General features: G+C 36.6%; 1 pseudogene; it reads left to right on the forward strand.

The window, feature by feature from the left end:
* The first annotated feature begins 1495 nt into the window (after positions 1–1495).
* On the forward strand, positions 1496–1613 carry LOC144456083 (U6atac minor spliceosomal RNA; annotated as a pseudogene).
* The last annotated feature ends 20876 nt before the right edge of the window (positions 1614–22489 follow it).

Here is a 22489-nt window from a genome sequence, read left to right on the forward strand (position 1 = left end):
GTTTACAAATTTTATATATATATATATATATATATATATATATATATATATATATATATGTATATATATGTGTATATATATGTATATATATGTGTATATATATATACACACACACACATACACATATGTACACACATGCATATGCATCTATCTACTTCTACACACATTTATATCTATATCATCTATGTCTGTATCTTTTATATTCAATTCAGTCCCCATAATAACCCAGTGAAGCAGGTGATACATCCATTTTGCAGATGAGATAAGTAAGGCTAAAAATGGTTAAATGACTTGCCCAGGGTCATACAGCTAACAAGGGTCTGTGGAAGAACTAAAAAACTGGTCTTTTTAACTCCAAATCCTGTGCTCTTTTGATACCCATCATTGACTGTATGTAACAGAATTAAGAAGCCTGACAGACATTTTCAAGAATGAGTATAAATTCTCCAAATAAGTTGATTGCCCTTGCTAGAGCAGGAATGTAAAAAGATAATAACATCATATTTTTTTTAACTATGGTTTGACTGCCTTCACTAATAAGATAAAAAAAAAACCCAAATGCTTATTATGACAAGTGTCCTCTAAAAATTTACTTTTAAGTCAAAATCACTTTTATGTAAATGCATGAAGGAAAGGTACTCTTCCCTCCATGTATTCTGCCTTCAAGCCAATCTGACCTATTTTTGCCACCTAAATTATACATTGCTCTCTTCTGCGTCCTTCACTTTACTCATGCTATTAGCTGGCACTATAATGTTTTCTCTCCTTCCTTCTCCTGTTAAAGCACTACCTTTGGTTTTAAAATCAATATGAATGCTACCTCTTCTAGTAAACTTCCCTGATCACAACTGTGGGTAATGCACTCCCGCTAAGGTCTCATAGAGTACTTGTGTATAGTGTATACTTGATATCTGTATCCAAGAATCATAAGGTTTGGAGCCAAAAGAGAGGTTTTGTGTTATCTTGTACAGCCCCTTTTTTTAAACAGATGAGGAAACTAAGATCCAGAAAAGTTAGGTAACTTGTCCAAAGTCATCCAGGTGGTGAGTGGAAGAAATGCTATTTGAATCTAAGTTCTCAAATTCAGGGGACTAAATGCTCTAAAAGTCCCAATTTAAACCTATGGTCCTAAGGAAATAAAATAACAGTCCTAAGAATTCAAAGTAATGCATTACCCATATAGTGATCACGATATTATAAATTCATTTAGGATGGGGCTAACCATATTTTATCCTGAATTTAGATGCAAAAGGGTTTGGAATCTAAAACAGTTTATCATGAGGTTTGATAAAGTGCTGATGAATATAAATCCCCTAATGCTTAGCTACTTGAGCTAGAAGAGAACTTTGGTTTCTCTCATTTCCTGAAGAGGAGGAGAAGAAGCCTGGAAGTAGGCTACTATGTTAGAAAGATAGGCAGGGCTGGGCTGGGCTGGGCTTTGGAGAAAGCTAATCACTTCTGCAGGATTCTACAGCCCATGGCTACCCAGATACCTTTGTTGTATGAATGGAGAGTTTAGCATTGCCCTTGAGAAGAATAGAAGAGGTCTAGTGGTTTTACAACACAGATACAGTTAAGTCATTCCATCTGCTTTGTGGCATCTAACCATGTTTGGGGTGTATGGGATTTTCAAGGAGGACTAGAACTTCTAGTGTGAGGACTTGCTGAGTGCCTTTCGGCAAGTATCCTTTGGTGTCACCCATCTTTGGTGTCTACCTTCACACAACTCTCACTTGTGGCTCCAAGAAGCTGTAGCATGCACAGTGGTCACACCTCAGTAAATCATCTTGTCAGACAGGCTAAACCAGTTGCAGGTAACCAATAGGCCTCAAACCCATCAGTGAGTTAGGGAAATTTCTACTTCAAGCATGTGAAGACTTCCCTCTTTGGAATGGGTGGATAAGAACAATTTGTTCCAATGGTCATGAAGGTGGCAGAAGTAGGCAATATGGAACACTTAGAGCTTGGTCAGACATCGAAGATGCCAAGGTCATTCATGACATCCTGGGCCATCACCAATCGTCCTGACTTTTGTCTTGCCACTGAACTTCAATGACTCTGGAAAAGAGAGTGAGGCTGATGACTTTGCACAATTCTGTCTTACTTAAATCAAATTCACATGGAAGTCACGACATTATCTGTGATGTCATTGGTCCTCTTTGAAAATAAAGGTCAAACAGCAACAACAACCACCCAGCATCTGTCATGACTGCTCATGCAGCCCTATATTCTGGGCTGATGCTCTTGCTAAGACCAAGAATGAGATTCTAGAGTCTAAGGCAAAGACTTAGGAAACATATGTGAAAGCTGCACAAAGTAGGTGCCCATTCCTGTTTCTGAATTGTATAGACTCCTATTTTCTCAACCTTTTCTTGCTTTTATTCTCATATCCCCAACCCTTATCTCTTAAGCTATCTCTTAAAAGTTTGTGTTGCTTTCTTTTTCACCAAAGGGTTTTTTTTTGAAGAAACTTGTTTCTCTAAGATATTATTTGCTGAAATATTGGCTTCTGTGTGTTCTTGAGGGGATTAAATGAAGGTTGAGGATGCAGGGAAGGATGAAAAATGGTGAATAATACCATAGGAAAGAGAATTAGGAGATCTTATAATCTGATGGATTGCTGATTACACTGTCAAGAGAGAGAAGAGCTTGAATGATTTCCTTCTGGCTATCACAGCTACAAGAGTCACTTTAAAGAAAACCAGGCTTCAATGTGTTTATGTGGCCACTGTCAAAATACAGTAACCCAGAAACCAAAATATATCAATAAATGAATACCTATATTGATAAAGGAAATTTCCTCACCTGGGAGGTCTTTATACCAATAGAATCACAGGTTCTAATCATATAATACTTTTGAATTACACATGTGCACACAAATTTGAAATGGTTCACAATTTATCTTCCTCTATGAGGCAGGTCTGATTATAATAATTTGAAATATTTCTATATTAATTTAAGGTTTACAAAAAGATCTCTTGTAAAGTGATTTAGGCTAACTGAATGTATAGCTTAACTTTTAAAATGGGCAATATGAAAGTCAGACACAAGGGAGGCAGGGGAAGAAGACTTATTTCTCTTCAGAAGCATGAGTTGACTCCATTTCTTTGTAGGGTAATTAGATGTGAGCTTTTTATGTTCCCCAAAGATTATAATTGTCCCTTGATTTGAGTCAACCTCAATACTGTGAAACTATTTTATTCTTTACACAAGAACAATTTTCATAGACCTGGCCTCGCCTGAAGTAGGTGTCTACATCAGTGCTTCTGTGGCTTATGATATATGTCTCCTGATGCCAGTGCTAATTTTTAGGCTTTCCTCTTTAGCTGAAGGTTTATACAACTATGTAGTCATCAGTTGTAGTCACTTCATTACTTGTGAAGAGACTGCTACTTGGAATAGATGCTGATATTCTCAGAACTATACCTAGCAATTTTTGTACCTGGGACAAGCAGCATAGAACCTGCCCTGGACAATCAATAGGAAATGTATATTCAAATCAAGTTTGTTATTTGAAAATAATATAAAAAAGCAATTGATAGATTCAACTGCATAGGTAGGGGATTACATTATTATGGTGTTTACAAATGGGTGTGCTGTATAATCTGTTCTTCTAGCTTCCTATTTAATTGTTTTTACTAATTGCTATAGGTACCAAGTCCTGATTTGTAACTTTTTATGCTGCTGAGGAAATAAATATTTTAAATTTTGCTTTGTAGTGAATGCTTGATTATTTTTAACCCTAGTTATGACTGGAACATATTGGAATACAGTAAAACTAGACTTCTATCTATACTGTGGGGATTGATTCAACAAGAAAACAGCATTCTCTCTCTCCCCTTTACCCCATGCAAAAAAAAAAATCAGTCAAGCAACACTGACAGGTCTGTTATGGAGTCAGTTACATGATTTGGTGACTCAGGTCTTATCTCCTCGTCTAGCATTCACCAGGATAATGGAAACTCCTTAGCTGTGATTAACACGTGTGTCAGTAGCTCTCAAGGTACACCATGAGATTGGGATCTTGTGGAATTTCTTACTTTTCTGACTCACTGACCCCCTCCTACCCCAGATAGTTGGGAAACTTCCTTTCTGTCAACAGTGTGTTATCACTAGATGTCCTTGAAAGCACAAATGTTCACATAGATCAAAGAATGAACAGGTTTATTTAAAGGTCAAAGAAGACAAACAAGGCTCAGTTAGGCTACATGCAAAATAGCAGTATCCACTAATGACCAGCTCTCCCAAGTCGCTTGCATATCTTTGGACAAGTATGAACTATTTTTTAATTAATGATAATTATTGTTAATAACAGTAGTACCAGCATTATCAGCAGCAGCAGTGGTAATTCAGCTATTCAACAAATCTTTACTAAACATCTGCTATGTGCAAGGCATTGTCTTAGATGCTGAGGAGTCAAAGATATTAGCTTTCAAGCTAATAATCTAATAAGGGGAAAAATGTGTCATTGGGGAAAGTTACTTGGAGGAAATGGCATCCTCCCTAGGTAGGTCTTTAAAGAAGGAAGACACTTCAACAACTACACATGTTGGACAAGGGGTGGAGTTCATTGAAAACTTGAGGTGCAGCATGAGCAAAGAGATGACATTGGAAGAAGAAAAAAGGAGGTGGTGGGAATGGTGAGTAGTCCAGGTTGGTCGTAACATAAAGTATGTGAAGGAGAAGAGTGTGAGATAAGTTTGGACAATGAGACTTGGAGACAGATTGTTGAAGGCACTGAATGCCAGACTAGACTTTGTATTTTATTCAGCGGAGAATGGGAGCCACTACAAATATTCTGAGTGGAGGAGTGACATGATCATAATGATTTGTTAGAAATATGATTTAAGTAGCATTGGCGAGGGACCAATTATAAACTATTGCAATAGTTGAATAAGAAGAAATAATGGCTTGAAATAGGGTGGTTGAATGGGGATGGAGAGAAGGGGCCAGATAAAAGAGATATTATAGATGTAGAGAAGATAAGACTTGTTATATGCTTGGATGTATAGAATAAAGAAGGTTAAAAGACAGAAAGATACACAAAACATAGAGAAGATAGGATGAGGGACAGGTTTGGGGGGAAAGTTGAATTTAATTTTAGAAACTTTGAGTTTCATGTGCTGATGTGACATCCAATCAGTAAACAGACATTCATTAAGTGCCTCCTATTTAGCAGACATCATCCTAGATATTGGGAAAGAGAGACAAATATGGAACAGTCCTTCCCCTCAAGGAGCTTACATGCCCTATATGGAGACAATGTGTGTACTATAGCTTAAACAATAGTCATTTTCTGCTGCTCTTGCCACACCTGCTTTGTGGCTGCTTCTTTCAATGGCCACAGTAGGGATGCAGTCTTTAGATGGAAGTCTGGGGAAGTGAATAGGACAGAGTGGAATGGTTCGGTTGACATGTTAAGTTAGCTGATGGTGGGGGTATGTGCAGACTCCTACTTTTACTATTCCCAGCTTGAGGCTTCTCTTCCTTGCTCTTTTGCCCTAGTTTTTCCTTTGCTTTTCAGTGACTGGCTGTGGGGACATGTGTTAGGCTGGCCCTTTTAGAGGGGCAGGAAAGTTATTTGGATTCCTTGATACCTGAAGCATAAAAAGGCTCAATGTAAGGGAGAATTTATTGGAGTTAGCATTTTTTATCTGGGCTCCTATTGCCTCAGGGGAATGCTTTCCTGACCTAGTGTGGCTGGTTGCCATGGTGATTATGGAGGTGGAGGAGAGTAGCAATTTATATCCTTTTCAACTTTTGAAGTCATATTCTTTTAATTTCTTGTGATGAGTAAAGTTGCTTTTTATTGCATTTTAAGATCTAAAAGTGACTCATTGCACTTTAATGCCTTAGCCTGAATCAGTAGACTGGACTAGGTTACTACTGGTATAGAATAGACATATATAAGTATAAAGAAAATATATGCAAAATAAATTTTAAAAATAATTTGGGAATGGAGGAAATGAACAGCTAGGAGATCAATAGTCTCATGTAGAAGTTAGTGTGTGAGCTGAGCTTTGAAGAGGTAAGGGGTAGGGGCAGTGGGGAGTACATTCCAAAGAAGTGAGATAGCCAGTGCATACACATGGAGATAAGAGGTGTAATAGAGAGAGAGAAAAAAAAAAGACAGGGAGAGGGAGAAGGAAAAAGAGAGGGGGGGAGAGAGAGGGGGGGAGAGAGAGAGAGAAAGGGAGGAAGAAAGAAGAGAAGAATAGAGGAAGGGAGAAGAGAAGAGAGACTGTAAGAACATTTATTAAGAACTTGCTAGGCACTGTGATAAGCATTAGAGATACAACTAAAAGCAAACAAGAGAGTCCCTGTGCTCTAACATCTCATAATAAAGTGAGGGTGAGACTGTCTATAAAGGGGGCCTGAAAAATGTGTAAGAGTGTACTGGCAAGGAAAAGGAGAAGTGGAGAGAGTGCATGCAGCCAGGAATTGAATGAACATGTCTGGAGATCCTCATAAAACGGTGATTAGAATTGGGATTTACCAATCAGGTAGCCTGAATTGTAACCCAGAAACTTGGCATATCCTAAAGAACTCAACAGTTAAACTATACTAGAGTGGAGTATCATTACAGACAAACTATTATCCATAACCATACAGGCATGATATTTAGCCATAAACATTTAAAAAAATTGTATGGAAATTATGATGCTAAATACCTATATTTTTAAATTATATTTTTTATTTAATTCATTAAATATTTCCCAATTATATGTACTTTGAAAAATTAGTTTATTTTTGGTTTTCAGCATTCACTTCCACAAGATTTGAGTTCCAAATTTTCTCCCCAACTCTCTCCTCCCCCACCCCAAGAAGGCATGCATTCTGAATACCCCTTCCCCCAATCAGCCCTCCCTTCTATCACCCTCCCCTTATTCTTTTCCCCTTATATTTGCCTATAGGAAAGGAATAGATTTTTATACCCCATTGCCTGTGTATCTTATTTCCCAGTTGCTGATAAAAACAATTTTTAACATTCATTTTTAAAACCTTGAGTTCCAAATTCTCTCCTTCCCTCCCTCCCCACCAACCCTCATTGAGGAGGCAAGCAATTCAATACAGGCTATACATGAGCAGTCATGCAAAACACTTCCGTAATAGTCATGTTGTAAAAGACTAACTACATTCTCCTCCATCCTATCCCAGCCCTCTTTTATTTTATTCTCTCCTTTCACCTTGCCTCTCCTCAAAAGTGTTTGATTCTGACTACCCCCTCCCTCAGTCTACCCTCCCTTCTATCATCACCCTCTTCTTTTATCCTCTTCCCCCATATTCCTATAAGGTAAGATAGATTTCCATTCCCAGTTGAGTATGTTATTCCCTCCTTAAGACAAATCTGATGAGAGTAAGATTCACTTATTCCTTCTCACCTCCCCATTTTCCCCTCTTCCATAAAAGCCTTTTCTTGCCTCTTTTATGTGAGATAATTTACCCCATTCTGCCTCTCCCTTTCTCCTTCTCCCAGTACAAATCTCTCTCACCCCTTAATTTTATTTTTAGATATCATCCCTTCATATTCAAGTCACCCTGTGCCCTCTTTGTGTCTCTGTCTCTGTGTGTGTGTGTGTGTGTGTGTGTGTGTGTGTGTGTGTATTCCCTCCAACTATTCTAATACTGATAAAGGTTTCATGAGTTACAAATATCAGCTTTCCATGTAGGAATATAAACCGTTCAACTTTAATAAGTCCCTTATGATATCTCTTTCCTGTTTATCTTTTCATGTTTCTTTTGATTCTTGTATTTGAAAGTCAAATTTTCTCTTAAGTTCTGTTTTTTCATCAAGAATGCTTGAAAGTCCTCTATTTAATTAAATATCAATTTTTTCCCTTGAAGGATTATGCTCAGTTTTTCTGGGTAGGTGATTCTTGGTTTTAGTCCTAGCTCCTTTGCCCTCCAGAATATCATATTCCAAGGCCTTCAATCCCTTAATGTAGAAGTTGCTAAATCTTGTGTTATTCTGAATGTGTTTCCACAATACTTGAATTGTTTCTTTCTGGCTGCTTGCAATATTTTCTCCTTGGCTTGGGAACTTTCAAATTTCGCTACAATATTCATAAGAGTTTTCCTTTTGGGATCTCTTTCAGGAGGTGGTCAGTGGATTCTTTCAATTTCTATTGTACTTCTGATACTAGAATGTCAGGGCAGTTTTCCTTGATAATTTCTTGAAAGACGATGTCTAGGCTTTTTTTTTTGATCATGGCTTTCAGGTAGTCCAATAATTTTTAAATTATCTTTCTTGCATCTATTTTCCAGGTTAATTGTTTTTCCAATGAGATATTTCACATTACCTTCTCTTTTTTTTTATTCTTTTTTTTATGATTTCTTCATTTCTTATAGAGTCATTAGCTTCCATTTGCTCCATTCTAATTTTTAAGGAATTATTTTCCTCAGTGACCTTTCTACCTCCTTTTCCATTTGGCCAATTCCGCTTTTTAAGACATTCTTCTTCTCATTGGCTTTTTGGACCGCTTCTGCCATTTGGGTTGGGCTATTTTTAAGTTGTTGTTTTCTTCAGTGTTTTTGGGGGATCTTGTGGAGCAAGCTGTTGACTAGTTTTTCATGATTTTCTTGCATCACTCTCATTTCTCTTCCTATTTTTCCCTCTACTTCTCTTACTTGCTTTTCAAAATCCTTTTTGAGCTCTTCCATGGACTAAGACCAATTCATGTTTTACTTGGAAGCTTTGGATGTAAGAGCCTTGATTTCCTTGTCTTTTTCTGGTTGTATGCTTTGATCTTCTTTGTCACCAAAGTAAGATTCTGTAACCTGAGTTTTTGCCACACTATTTACTCATGTTCCCAGACAATTACTTGACGTTTTAACCCTTTGTTAAGATAGAACTCTGTTTTCAGTGTGGAGGGTGTAATGTACCAAGCCCTAGGGGTTTTGTGCAACTCTTTCCAGAGATACTTCTAGGGATCTATAAATTTTCAGTTCTTCTAAGGTGATATAATCAAAGGAGAGGTGTTTACTCCTTTCCTGGCCTGTTCTCTGGTCTTTGAGTGACCACAAGCACTCTTTTCTCCCTTGGAACTCTGAGGAGAATCCCCTTTCCACAGCTGTCACAAGCTATGCCACACTAGCTCTCTTTCTCACCCCAGGACTGCCACGCAGGACTGTGACCCAGATCCAAGCCAGAGCAAAGCAAGAGAATCCTGCCTCAGCACCAGCAAAGAGATCCCTGCGATACTCCTCTGATCAGCCACTAGACCCCCCCCCCCCCCACTATCTGTTGGCTTAGAGCTCTGGAAGTAGCCACTGCCTCAGCCACCTCCTTGGGGCTAAGGCCAAAACACACTCCTCTCTCACCCAGGCTCAACAGACATTTTTTATTGACCTTCTGAGTTGTGTTTGGCATTTGTGGGTTTTGAGAAGTCTGGAAACTACCACATCTGCCAGTGATTCAGTCCCCTGAGGCCTGCTCTGGTTTTGCTGGGGCCCTGTCCTTGCCTGTGTAACCCATGCTGAACTGTGCTCTTCTCCCAGCCTTGTGCAACAGACCTTTCCTAGAAACCATCCAGGCTATCTTGGGGTAGAAATTTGTTTCACTCTGTCTTTTTGTGAATTCTGCTGCTCTAGAATTTGTTTAGAGTAATTTTTTACAGGTATGTGGAGGGATTTGGGGGAGAGCTCAAGCAAGGCACTGTTTTCACTCTGCCTTCTTGGCTCTGCTGCTATGTGTAAATTTTTTAAACAATCATTATAACAAAATCATCATAATAAAAAATTTTGAGTTCTAAATTCTCTTCCTCTTTTTCCCTCCTAGAGAAAGCAAGCAATTGTGAAGTCATTCAAAACACATTTCCATATTACCCATTTTGCAAAAGAAAACAGAGACAAAAAATAAAAGAAATAAAGTAAAAAGAAAACATTGTGCTTCATTTGGTATTCAGAGATCATCAATTCTCTGCCTAGAGGAGGTTTTTAATTTTTCATCATAGTTTCTTTGGAATTGTCTCAGATCATTGTCTTGATCAGAGTAGCTAAGTCTTTCACAGTTGATCATTGTCACAATATTGCTGTACTAAGTACAATGTTCTTCTAGTCCTGCTCACTTCACTTTGCAAGAGTTCATGTAAGTCTTCCCATGTTTTTCTGAAACCATCCGGTTCATATTTTCTTATAGAACGATAGTATTCCATCAAAACAATATACCACAACTTGTTCAGTCATCCACCAGTTGATGAGCTTTCCCTCAGTTTATAATTCTTTTCCACCACAAAGAGCTGTTATAAATATTTCTGTACAAATAGACACTTTTCCCTTTTCTTTGATCTCCATGGGTAGTGATATTGCTAGATCAAAGAGTATGCACCATTTTATAGCTGTTTGGGAATAGTTCCAAAATGTTTTTCAGAATGGTTGGACCAATTCACAACTCCACAAATAGTGCACTTATGTCCCAACATCCTTATCCCCTCTATTATTTGTCATTTTGCTTTTCTGTCATATTAACCAATTTGATAGGTATAAGAAATATCTCAGAGGTACTTTAATTTGCATTTCTCTAACTCAGAGGTGGGAACCTGCAGCCTTGAGGCCACATATGGGCATCTAGGTCCTTGGATGAGGCCCTTTGACTGAGTAGAAATTTTACAGAACAAATCCTTTTATTAAGGGGATTTGTTCTGTGAAGTTTGGATTCAGCCAAAGGGCCACACTTGAAGACCTAGAGGACCACATGTGGCCTCAAAGTGATTCCACACTCCTGCTCTAACCAGCAGTGACTTAGAACATTTTTTTATGTCACTTATGTTTTAATGATAGCTTTGATATCTTCTTCTGAAAACTGCCTGTTCATATCCTTTGAACCAATGAAATTTATCAACTGGGGAATAGGTCTTATTTTAAAAAATTTGCTTCAGTTACACACACACACACGCACACGCACACACACACACACACACACATTTGAGAAATAAGACCTTTATCAAAGAAACCTGTTGCAAATTTTTCCCAGTTTCCTGTTTTCCTCCTAATTTTGGTTGCATTAGTTTTGTTCAAAGAAAAGCTCATTAATTTCATGTAATCAAATTATCTGTTTTACTTCCCATAATGTTCTCTATTTCTTGTTTGGTCATAATCTTTTCCCTTATCAATAGATCTGACAGATATGTTTTTCTGTGCTTCCCAAATTACTTATGGTGTTTCCCTTTCTATCTAAATTATTTATCCATTTTGTCCATACCTTGCTGTACAGTGTGAGACGTTGATCTATACGTTCTATCTGCCAAACTTCTTTCCAGTTTTCCCATCAATTTTTTGTCAGCTGGTGAGTTCTTATCCCCAAAGCTTGGATCTTTGGGTTTATCAAACACTAGAACAGTATGGACATTTACTACCATGTTCTTTGTACCTCATCTATTCCTATGATACACTACTCTATTTCTTAGTTAGCACCAGATTGTTTTGATGATTACCTCTTTGTAATATAGTTTGAAACCTGGAATTTCTATGCTACCTTCCTTTACATTTTTTTTTCATTGATTCCCTTGATATTCTTGACTTTTGATAAAATTATTCTTTGGTAGTTTGGTATGGAACTGAACGAGTAAATTTAAATTAGGCAGAATTGCCATTATTATAATATTAGGAACAACTAATATTTCTCTAATTTTTTAGATCTGTCTTGATATCCGTAAAAAGTCTTTTGTGATTGTGTTCATATAATACCTAGATTTGGTTGCCTGGTACACGCTAAAGTATTTCTATTGCCTGTAGTTATTTTATATGGAATATTTCTTTCTATCTATTCCTGTTGGACTTTGTTGGTACTATGTAGAAATGCTGATGATTTATGTGAGTTTATCTTTTATCCTGCAACTTTACTAAAGATAATTGTTTCAACTAGCTTTTTAGTTGATTCTCTAGGGTTCTCTATGTATACCATCATGCCATCTACAAAGAGTGTTAGTTTTGTTCCCTTTTTGCCTATTCTAATACCTTCAATTATTTTTTTTTCTTATTACTATAGCTAGCTTTTCTAGTACAATACTGAATAGTAGTGATGATATGGGCATGTTTGCTTCAATCCTGTTCTTACTGGGAAGGCTTCTAGTTTATCTCCATTACAGATAATGCTTGCTGATGATTTTAGATAGATAATACTTATCATTTTAAGGAAAGCTCCATTTATTCCTGTGCTCTCTATTTTTTTTTATATAAGAATAGGTGTTGCATTTTGTCAAAAGCTTTTTTTTCTGCACCTACTAAGATAATCATATGATTTCTGTTAATTTTGTTATTGATGTGGTCAATTATGCTGATAGTTTTCCTAATATTGAACCAGCTCTGCTTTCCTGTTATAAATTCCATCTGGTCATAATGTATGGTCTTTGTAGTATATTGCTATAATCTCCTTGCTAGTATTTTATTTAATATTTTAACATTCATATTCACTAAGAAAATTGTTCTATAGTTTTCTTTCTCTGTTTTTGCTCTCCCTAGTTTTGGTATCAAAATTATATTTGTGTCATGACAGGAATTTGTTAGGATTCCTTCTTTACTTATTTTTTTTCAAATAGTTTATATTTTATTGAAATAAATTGTTCCTTAAATATTTGGTAGAATTCACTTACAAATCCATCTGATTCTGGGGACTCTTTTCTTAAGGATCAAATTAATGGCTTGTTCAATTTCTTTTTCTATGATAATGTTATTTAAGTATTCATTTTCATCTTCTGTTAATCTGAATAGCCTATATTTTTGTAAATATTCATCCATTTCATTAAGATTATCAGCTTTACTGGCATATAATTGAGCAAAATAACTCATAATAATTCTTTTAATTTCATCTTCATTGACAGTGAACTCAATCTTTTTTATTTTAATACTGTAGCTTGATTTTCTTCCTTCTTTTTTCAATGAAATTAATCAGTTTTATCTGTTTCATTGTATTTTCCCCATTAAGATGGGCTCCTCGTTTTATTTATTAGTTCAATGGCTTTTTATTTTCAATTTTATTAATTTTTCTTTTGACTTTTATGATTTCTATTTTGGTGTTTTTTATTGGTATTTCGGTTATTTTTAATTTGTTGTTTTTCTAATTTTTTTTGTCACATGCCTAATTCATTGATTTGCTCTTTTTTAATTTTTTTGATGTATATGTTTAAAGATATAATTTTTCACTCAGGTACTAATTTGACTGCATCTTATACATTTTGTGTCTTTTCTCACTGTTGTCATACTTTTCAGTGAAATTATTGATTATTTCTATGCTTTGTTCTTTGAACCACTCATTCTTTAAAATTAGATTATTTAGTTTCCAATTAATTATTGATCTGTGTTTCCATGGGTTTTTATTGAATGTAATTTTATTGTATTATTATCTGAAAAGTACACACTTAATATCTCTGCTTTTCTGCATTTGGTTGTGAGGTCTTTATGCCCTAAGACATAGTCAAGTTTTTGTGAAGATGTCATGTACAGCTGAGAAAAAGATATACTTCTTTCTATTCACATTCATTTTTCTCTAGAAGTCTTTCATGTCTAACTTTTTAAAGATTCTATTCAACTCTTTGACTCCTTTCTTATTTATTTTTGGTTACATTTATCTAGCTCTGAGAGGGGAAAGTTGAAGACCCCCACTGGTATAGTTTACTGTCTCTTTCTTCTTGTAATTCATTTAACTTTTCAGTTAAGAATTTGTATTCTATGCCATTTGGTGCCTATACATTTAGTACTGATATTACTTCATTGTCTATGGTTCCTTTTAGCAAGATGCATTTTCTTTGCCTATTCATTTTGATTCATTCTATTTTTGCTTTTGCTCTGTCTGAGATCATGATTGCTATCCCTGATTTTTTTGTACTTCAGTTGAAGCATAATAGATTCTGTCCGAGCTCCTTATTGTAACTGTGTATGTGTGTGTGTGTGTGTGTGTGTGTGTGTGTGTGTTTCAAGTGTGTTCTTTGTAAATAACATATTGTTAGATTATGGATTCTAATCCATTCTGCTATTGGTTTCTGCTTTATGGGTGAGTTCACCCCATTCTCATTCACAGTTATGATTACTAACTGCATTTCCCTCTGTCCTATTATCTTCTGTTTATCCTTCTTTCTCTTTTGATCTTGCCCCTTTAAAGACTGTTTTGCTTCTGATCATTGTCTTATTTTATTTGCCCTTCTTTTTTTATAACTTTTCTTTTATCTTCCCTCCTAATTCTGTGTTGGGTAAGATAGATTTCTCGCACGTATTGAGTGTGTATGTATATATATATATATATTTTCCCCCCTCTTTGAACCAATTTAGATATGAGTGAAATTTAAGCATTGCCGAGTCCCTCCACCATTTTCTTCTCTGTGGTAAAAGTTCTTCCCTGCTCACTTCTTTTATTTGAAATAATTTTCCTCCATTCTTCCTTTCCCTCCCTCCTTCTCCCAGGACATAGCTCTTTCTTGCCTATCCATTTTTTTTTTACACCATAGCAACATGAATGACTCACTCTTGCATCCTCTTTCTATGTAAAAATACTTTTAACTGCCCTAATTATGATAAAATTCTTAGAAGTTACATGTATCATCTTCCCCTATAGAAAAGTAAACAATTAAACTTTATTGAGTCCCTTATGATTACTGTTTCATGTTTTTATTTTTATGTTTCTCTTGAATCTTATATTTGAAAGTAAAATTTTGTATTCAGCATTGGAATGCTTAAAAGTCTTCTATTTCATTAAATATTTTTTCCTCTGAAGGATTATATTCAGTTTTGTAGGGTAGATCATTTATGGTTGTAATCCCAAGTCTTTTGTCTTCTGGAACATTATATTCCAAGCCCTCTGCTCAGCTTATGTGGTAGATGCTAAATCTTGTATGATCCTAACTACAGCTCCATGGTGTTTGAATAGTTTCTTTCTGGCTGCTTGAAGTAGAATCTCTTTGACCTCAGAGCTCTGGAATTTGGTTACAATATTCCTGGGAGTTTACATCTTGGGATCTACTTCAGGTGGTAATTGGTGTTTCTTTCTATTTCTCTCTTACTCATTTTCCCTAGGATATCAAAGCAGTTTTCCTTGATAATTTCTTGAAATATTATGTCTAGGCTCTTTCTTTGATGATAGCTTTCAGGTAGTCCAATAATTCTAAAATTATCTCTCCTTGATCAATTTTCCAGGTCAGTCGATTTTCCAATAAGATATTTCACATTTTCTTTTTTTTTTTCATTCTTTTGACTTTATTTTATTTTTTTCTTAATGTCTCATGGAGTCATTAGCTTCCACTTGCCTAATTCTAATTTTTAAGAAATTATTTTATTCAGTGAGCTTTTGTGCTTTTTTCCCATTTGGTCAATATTGCTTTTTAAGGAGTTATTTTCATTAGTGAATTTTTGTACTGCTTTTTCTATTTGGCTAATACTTTTATAAGGTGTTATTTTTCATCATTTTTGTGTCTTTTAATTTTTACCAAACTATTAATTGTCTCCATAATTTTTTCCTTTGCTTTAGTTTATTTACCTATTTTTTTCTTCTACCAGTCTTATTTAATTCTGAAAACAATTTTTAACTCTTCCAGGAATTCTTGTTGGTCTTGTGTCCAATTCACATTTTTTTTCCTTTTGAGGCTTTGCTTGTAGCTGTTTTGACTTCATTGTCTTCTGAGTTTGTGTGTTGCTCTTCCCTATCGTCACAGTAGATTTTTAAGGTTAGGTTGTTGTTGTTGTTGTTGTTGTTGTTGTTGTTGCTCATTTTTCCACCATTTCTTGATTTTGAACTTTATGTTAAAGTTAGGCTTTATTCTCTTTGTGGGAGTGAGAGTGACAATGTCTCAAGCTTCAGGGTTTTTCACACTGCTGTTTTCAGACCTAGCTCTGAGGGTTTGAATGTTTTTAGTGCTTCCAAGGTGGTGTGATCTGGAGAGTGGTATAATCACTACCTATCTGGTCTTTATATTCTGTACCCAGGAAGGGTCCCTGATCCCTTGAGATTTGCAATTGATGTTGATACTCAGGGCCCATGCTCCCTTGGGAGTGGAAGTGATAATGTTCCTCAGGGTCCCTGAATCTTGGGACCAAAAGGGATACTGCCTCTCAGGGTACTTTGACTAAAATTGCTCTTCTTTAATTTTTAAAATTTTATTTTTCCTCAGTTACATGTAAAAACAATTTTTAACATTTGTTCTTAAAACTTTGAGTTCACAGTTCTCTCCCTTTCTCCCTTTTTGCCTCCTCCATTAAGAAGGCAAGAAATTTGATATAGATTATACATGTATAGTGATGCAAAACATTTCCACATTTGTCATGTTGTAAAAGAAAACATAGAATACCCCCTAAAGAAACCCTCAAGAGATATAAAGAAAACAATAAAAATATGCTTTCATCTGTATTTAGACACCATCAGTTCATTCTCTGGGAATGGATAGCATTTTTCATCATAAGTCCTTCAGAGTCATCTTGGATCATTGCACTGATGAGAATAGCCAAGTCATTCACGGCTGATCATCTTGCAGTGCTGTTGTTACTTTGTACACAGTACATTTCACTTTGCATCAACCTGTGTAAGTCTTTCAAGTTTTTTCTGAGAGCATCCTGCTCATCATTTCTTGTAGCACAATAGTATTGCATCAGAATCACATAATATGATTTGTTCAGCCATTCCCTAACTGATGGCCATCCCCTCACTTTCCAATTCTTTGCCACCAGAAAAGAGCTGTTAACAAATATTTTTGTACATATAGGTCCTTTCCCTTTTTAAAATCTCTTTTGGGATACAGACTTAATAGTGGTATTGCTAGGTCAAAAGTTATGCATGGTTTTATAGCCTTTTGGGCATAGTTCCAAATTGCTCTACAGAATGGTTGAATCAGTTCACAACTCCACCAACAGTGTATTAATGTTTCATTTTTCCCACATCCACATCAGCATTTGTCATTTACCTTGTAATAGGTATGAGGTAGTACTTCAGAATTGTTTCAATTTGCGTTTTGCCAACAAATAGTGAGTTAGAGTATTTTGAAAGTACTATCCTTTGCCTGTGAGCTATGATCCACAAGTACTTATTATAAGCAATAATGTTGCCAAACATTGTGTGGTTCTGCATAAGTGCTAGCACAAGGTCCCCTTTAATCTCTTTCCCACCTATTGTCTCTACCTTGAGAGTTTCTGAAGCACTTGGTTCCACCACTGGTATTTTACTCACATGGGCTGTGACTCAGCCTTCACCCCTGTGTCACAGATATCTTTCTGACCTCCTAAGTTGTTTTTGGCTGAAATAATGTCTTAGTCTGACCTTTTATTGTCTCTTACACTCCAGAATTCAACTTGAGGTGTCATTTTAAACATTTAGAAGGGAATGTTGGGAGAGTTCATCTGTGTACTTTCTCTACTCTGCCATCTTGGTTCCACCCCTGTAAGTTCCCTATAATTTCTAAACTATGTGGCATGAAAAGCTTCAAAAATATAATGCCTTGTAGATATAAGAATAAGATATAAGAATATAGATATGAGAACTTAATAGAAAATTAAATATAGGATCATAGATTTAAAGGGCAAGTCTGAGCTCTTCATTTGATAGATGAAGAAAATAAAACCCCAAAGTGCTAAATGACTTTCTTAGGATACAATAGCTAGAAAGTACCTCTGGGGTGGGAATCACACTGAAGTCTTCTGGTACATCCAAGTCCATCATGTGATCCATATACCACATGATCCTGTCACCTAGTAGAGTTATTCTGAAGATGCTGTCAGTGAGGATAGAGATGAGCTTCTAATCCCAATGCTCATTGAATTTAAAAAAGTAGCATTTTAGTGACATGCATAGTCTATAGGTCAATAATCAGAAAAAAAATAATAGCATTGACTTGTCTTTAACTGTTTTTGAGAGAGAGAGAGAGAGAGAGAGAGAGAGAGAGAGAGAGAGAGAGAGAGAGAGAGAGAGAGAGAGAGAGAGATTAGGTAACAGACAGTAAGCATCTATAAGCATCTACTCTGTTCCAGGATACTAAGCAGTACTAAGCAATGGTGATGCAAAGCAAGGCAGAAGACAGTCATTCTTCTCAAGGAGCTCTTTTTAATGGGAGAGATGACACAGAAACAATTAAATACAAGCAAGCTATATACACATAATTTGAGATAATAAAAAGGCATTAAGGTGGGTTGGAAAAGACTTCTCAGATAATATAGGATTTTAGCTGGGAATTGAAGGAAGCATGGGAGACAGGGATTATCAAAGGAGGAGGGATAGAATCTCAGGCATGAGGAACAGCCAGTAAAAGTGCCAGAGTTAATGCACGTTTGAAGAAGACTGAGCAGGTTATTGTCATTGGACCACAGAGTAAAAAGCTAGCCAATAAGATGTAAAAAGACTGGAAAGGTAGGAAAGGGCCAAGTTATAAAGGGCTTTTAATGACCTGATATAGGTCTTATAATTTGACCCAGGATATGATAGGGAACCATTGGAATTTACTGAGTAGGGTGGTGACGTGGTAAGTTTTACACTTTAGGAAGATCACTTGGTGGTTGAGTAGAGTATGAATTAGACTGGGGAGAGATTTGAGACAGAGAGAGACCAACCAGAAGTCTATTTCAATAGTCCAGGTATGAGGGCTGAATCAGGGTGGTGGTGGTGTTAAAGTAGGGAAGTTATAAAGGTAAAATTGATAGTACTTGGCAGCAGATTGGATGTATGGGTGGAGAGTGAGGAGTCCATGATGATATCTAGGTTGGGAGACTGGGAGAATCATAATGCCCTTGAGAATAATAGAGAAGTTTGGAAGAAAGGAGTATTTAGGTGAAAGATGATGTATTCAGTTTTAGATATGTTGAATTTAAGATGTCTATAGGATATTCAGTTTGAGATGTTGAATAGTCAGCTGAGGTTAGGACTTATAAATAAGTAGACCAGAAAATCATTAGCACAGAGATGATTATTGAACCATGGGAGCTGATAAGATAAGGAACTAGCTATAGAAAACTATGGGCCATGAGAAAAATTAAACCTACTGTCTGTTTTGTAAAACTAAGAATGTTTTTGGGTTTTTTTGCATTATCTTTTTTAAGTTGTAAAAACCATTCTTAGCTCCTGGGCCATACAAAAACAGACACCATAAATTGCCTGGAGAAAAGAAGAGGTCCCAGGATAGAGCACTAGAGGATACTTACCTTTAGCAGGCATGCATGAAGATCCATTAGAAGAGACAGGAGAAGATAGGTAAGAGAAGAACCAGGATAGAATAGTGCCACAAAACCTAGAAAAGGGAGGATTGAGGAGAAAAGGGTGCTCAGTAGTGTCAAAGGCTGCTGAGAGGTCAAGAAGGATGACAATTGAAAAAAAAGAAGGCCATTAGGTTTGGCAATTAAGAGATCCTTGGTAACTTTGGAGACAGTGGTTTCAGCTGAATGATGAGGCCAGACTTTGGTTTACAGAGAGTTAAGTAGTGAGAGGAAAGGAAATGGAAGTACCTTTTTGAGGAGTGTAACCACAAAAGGGAGAAGAGATATGGTATGGTAACTAGTGGGAATGGACAAATAAAATGACGGATTTTTTTTGAGAATAGGGGAGATATGGATGTACTTTTAGATAGTAAGGAAGTAGCCAGATTAGAAGGGTTTGAAGTGAGGGTGGTTATGATGTAGGAGACAATCTGCTGAAGGAAATAGAATGGAAAGGAATGACTTGTGCATGAAGTTTACCTTGGTGAGAAGAATGGCCACCTCCTCTTCTTTGGGACTGGAGTGGTGATGATAATGCTGTTGCTGTTGATGATGATGAGGAAGATAGCAAACATTTACACAATATTTTAATATTTGCCAAGTGATTTACATTCATTATCTCATTTGCTTCGAAGAGAATGTTCTTTGTTCCCAAAATTTATAGAGAAAAGATGAGATTTCTGGCAGTTTGGTTGCAAAAAATTAATATTGTGGACAATTTTTAGAGTTAATATTTGGGTCTGCTTTCCCTCTCTGCCTATTACCATCAGAAAATAAGGAACTGTGAGATCTGATCTGCAGTCATAAATCAAACTGGAAATTTTTAACAAAAGCAGTTTGTGTAGTGTGAATTAATGCTTCAGTGGTGCTATGTACTGACAAAAGACTGTGTATTTTTTCCCCTCCCTCCTCTCTCCCTTCTTAGGACAGAAAACTGTTGCATAACAATAAAAATAGGACCCTTTGAAGTCCTGAAAGACAGCCTTGCCTAAACTTGATAAGCATATTCAATGCCTTTATCATCTTGACTAGCTTTAAATTTAAATTGTAGTTCAAATTAAAAGGGCCTTGCTAAATGGCTGAGCTCCTGTATTCCCCCTCCCCATTCCCATACAAACAGTTCTATGCAACCAACAGTCCCTTTTATAAAGTACTTTTCTTAGGGAAACTAATAATTTCTGCCTTTCAATGTCAGCTTGTTCAGGTAAATGGGTGTCCAGAGAAAGAAGAATCTCTGGAAAATGTTTTCCTTCTTCCCAGTCCCTAAATGGCACCAAGGATGAACTGGTAGGTATGAATAGTGAAATCAATAAAATAAGGAAATTAATCAAACAAATATTTATTAAGCATGTAGTAGAGGAAATACATTGATAAAGCTTAGAGTGCTGTCTTTCTGGTAGTTGGTATGAGCATCATTGTCCCCATTTTAGTTAGTATAAGCATCATCTAGTACAGACTTGTACCACTTATAAACTTCTGGCCACGGATAGGTTAGATTGTTGGTTGCTACAGGTCATGTGATAAACAAGAAAATGAGTAGTGGAAATCCTACCTTTTTCAGGGGCCACTGGAAATCCTGTGGGGGGCTGCAAGCAGCCCATGGGCCATATGTTGTGCAGGCCTGATTCAGTAGTATACACATTTTATAGAAGAGGAAACTGACTTTAATGGAGATTAAGTGGCTTGCCCAAGATCTCATGGCTTCTAAGTCTTAGAGACAGGTCTTTAACCAACATCTTCTGACTCCAAGTCTCATTTGAATGTCTCAGGTCGATTCTTATGCTATGTTCAAGCACTGTACAGGACACAAAGAAAAAAAAAAGTTGCTGCCTTCAATGCACTTACTGCACAGTCATGGAAATAGGACATATGTACTATACATAAAAAAAAAAAATTACCCTTTTGCACTCCCTGTCCCATATGCCTAGAATATATTCCTTCCACATTCATCTTGGTTTCCTTCAAGGTTCAGCCAAAGCTGGGACTTTCTACACAGGGTTTTTGCTCAGCTTCTAGTGTTTCCCACTGAACCCTATGGTTGCCTTTGCATCTGTTTTGTATGTGAGAGTGGGAGGGTTTACCATACCCCATTTTTTTTATAGGCAATGGGAGTTAAGTGACTTGCCCAGGGTCACACAGCTAGTAAGTGTCAAGTGTTTGGTCTGAGGCTGGATTTGAACTCAGGTCCTCCTGACTTCAGGGCTGGTGCTCTATCTTCTAAGTCACCTAGTTGACCCAACCATATCCCAGTTTTAAAAGTAAGCCAGACTTCTAGAATGAATCAGTCAAAGATTTAAACCAGAGTGAACAAGTTCTAAATAACTGTATTCAATCCATCAATTAATCACAAGTATAAACTAGATGTGAATACAAGTCCTTCATGAATTTAGGAGAATTAAAATATGTTGATCATTGAATGAAATCATATCAGACTGGAAATGTATTGGCGTTGGTCGAAAGAATCACTTCTTTCCAAATCCAAAATCACTTCTGGATCTATGTATTTTCCATGAATCCAATTGGGAGCTGCAGATTTCTGCAAGAGCATTCCTATAGGAATTCTGGAGCCTGGCCAGGTTAGTGGTGGTTCAATGAGTTTCACTTTGCAGGTAGGGTGCGATCCAGGATTGGGTTCTCTTTTCTGATTTCTCATTGTGGCAGCAACCTGGGACATGCCAGACACACTGGAAAAAGGCAGAATCAGGACTCTATAGGGGGACTAAACACCAACAGGGAGCTAAACCTAAGGTAATCTTCATGAGAACTCCATGGAGGAAGAAAAGAACTTCCAGCACTGAGGTAGCATCGAGTCATTCTTTGAATCTTTTGTATAGTTTTGTGGAAAACATCTGACTGAAGATGACTTTGTTTCCATTCCCAGACTCATGAACTGCCTGAGGCTCACCAAATATTATTACTCCCAGCTTCCGACTATTTTGTAAATGTCCTAAACTCTCCCCTTTAAGATTCCCAAGTTTTCTCTATGAATCTTCAGTAGTTACATAAAACAAAACCACTTACCTTGTGAAACTATGGAATGTCCCAACCCCCTTGCACTCATAATCCCTTTCCCTCTCCCCTAATACTTTATAAGCATCCCAAATCCAGTCCCCTCAGTGGTCTCCCCAGCACTTGCTGCTACATGCCATATTGAATACCTTCTTATTAATTCAGGTTGACACAATACAGGAAAAACCCATTCTTGCATTTGCGTGCTAAGTCCTCTAGCAGATTTTACAAGTGAGACTTAATGTGAGACAAATTAAATTACAAAACTCTTAAGGTTAGGGTTCCCTTAGAAGGCTAAAAGGGGGGAAATAATCACCATCTAGGG

Source organism: Phascolarctos cinereus, unplaced genomic scaffold (genome assembly GCF_003287225.1).
Source record: "Phascolarctos cinereus isolate Bilbo 61053 unplaced genomic scaffold, phaCin_HiC Scaffold_2;HRSCAF=192, whole genome shotgun sequence".
NCBI classification, from domain to species: domain Eukaryota; kingdom Metazoa; phylum Chordata; class Mammalia; order Diprotodontia; family Phascolarctidae; genus Phascolarctos; species Phascolarctos cinereus.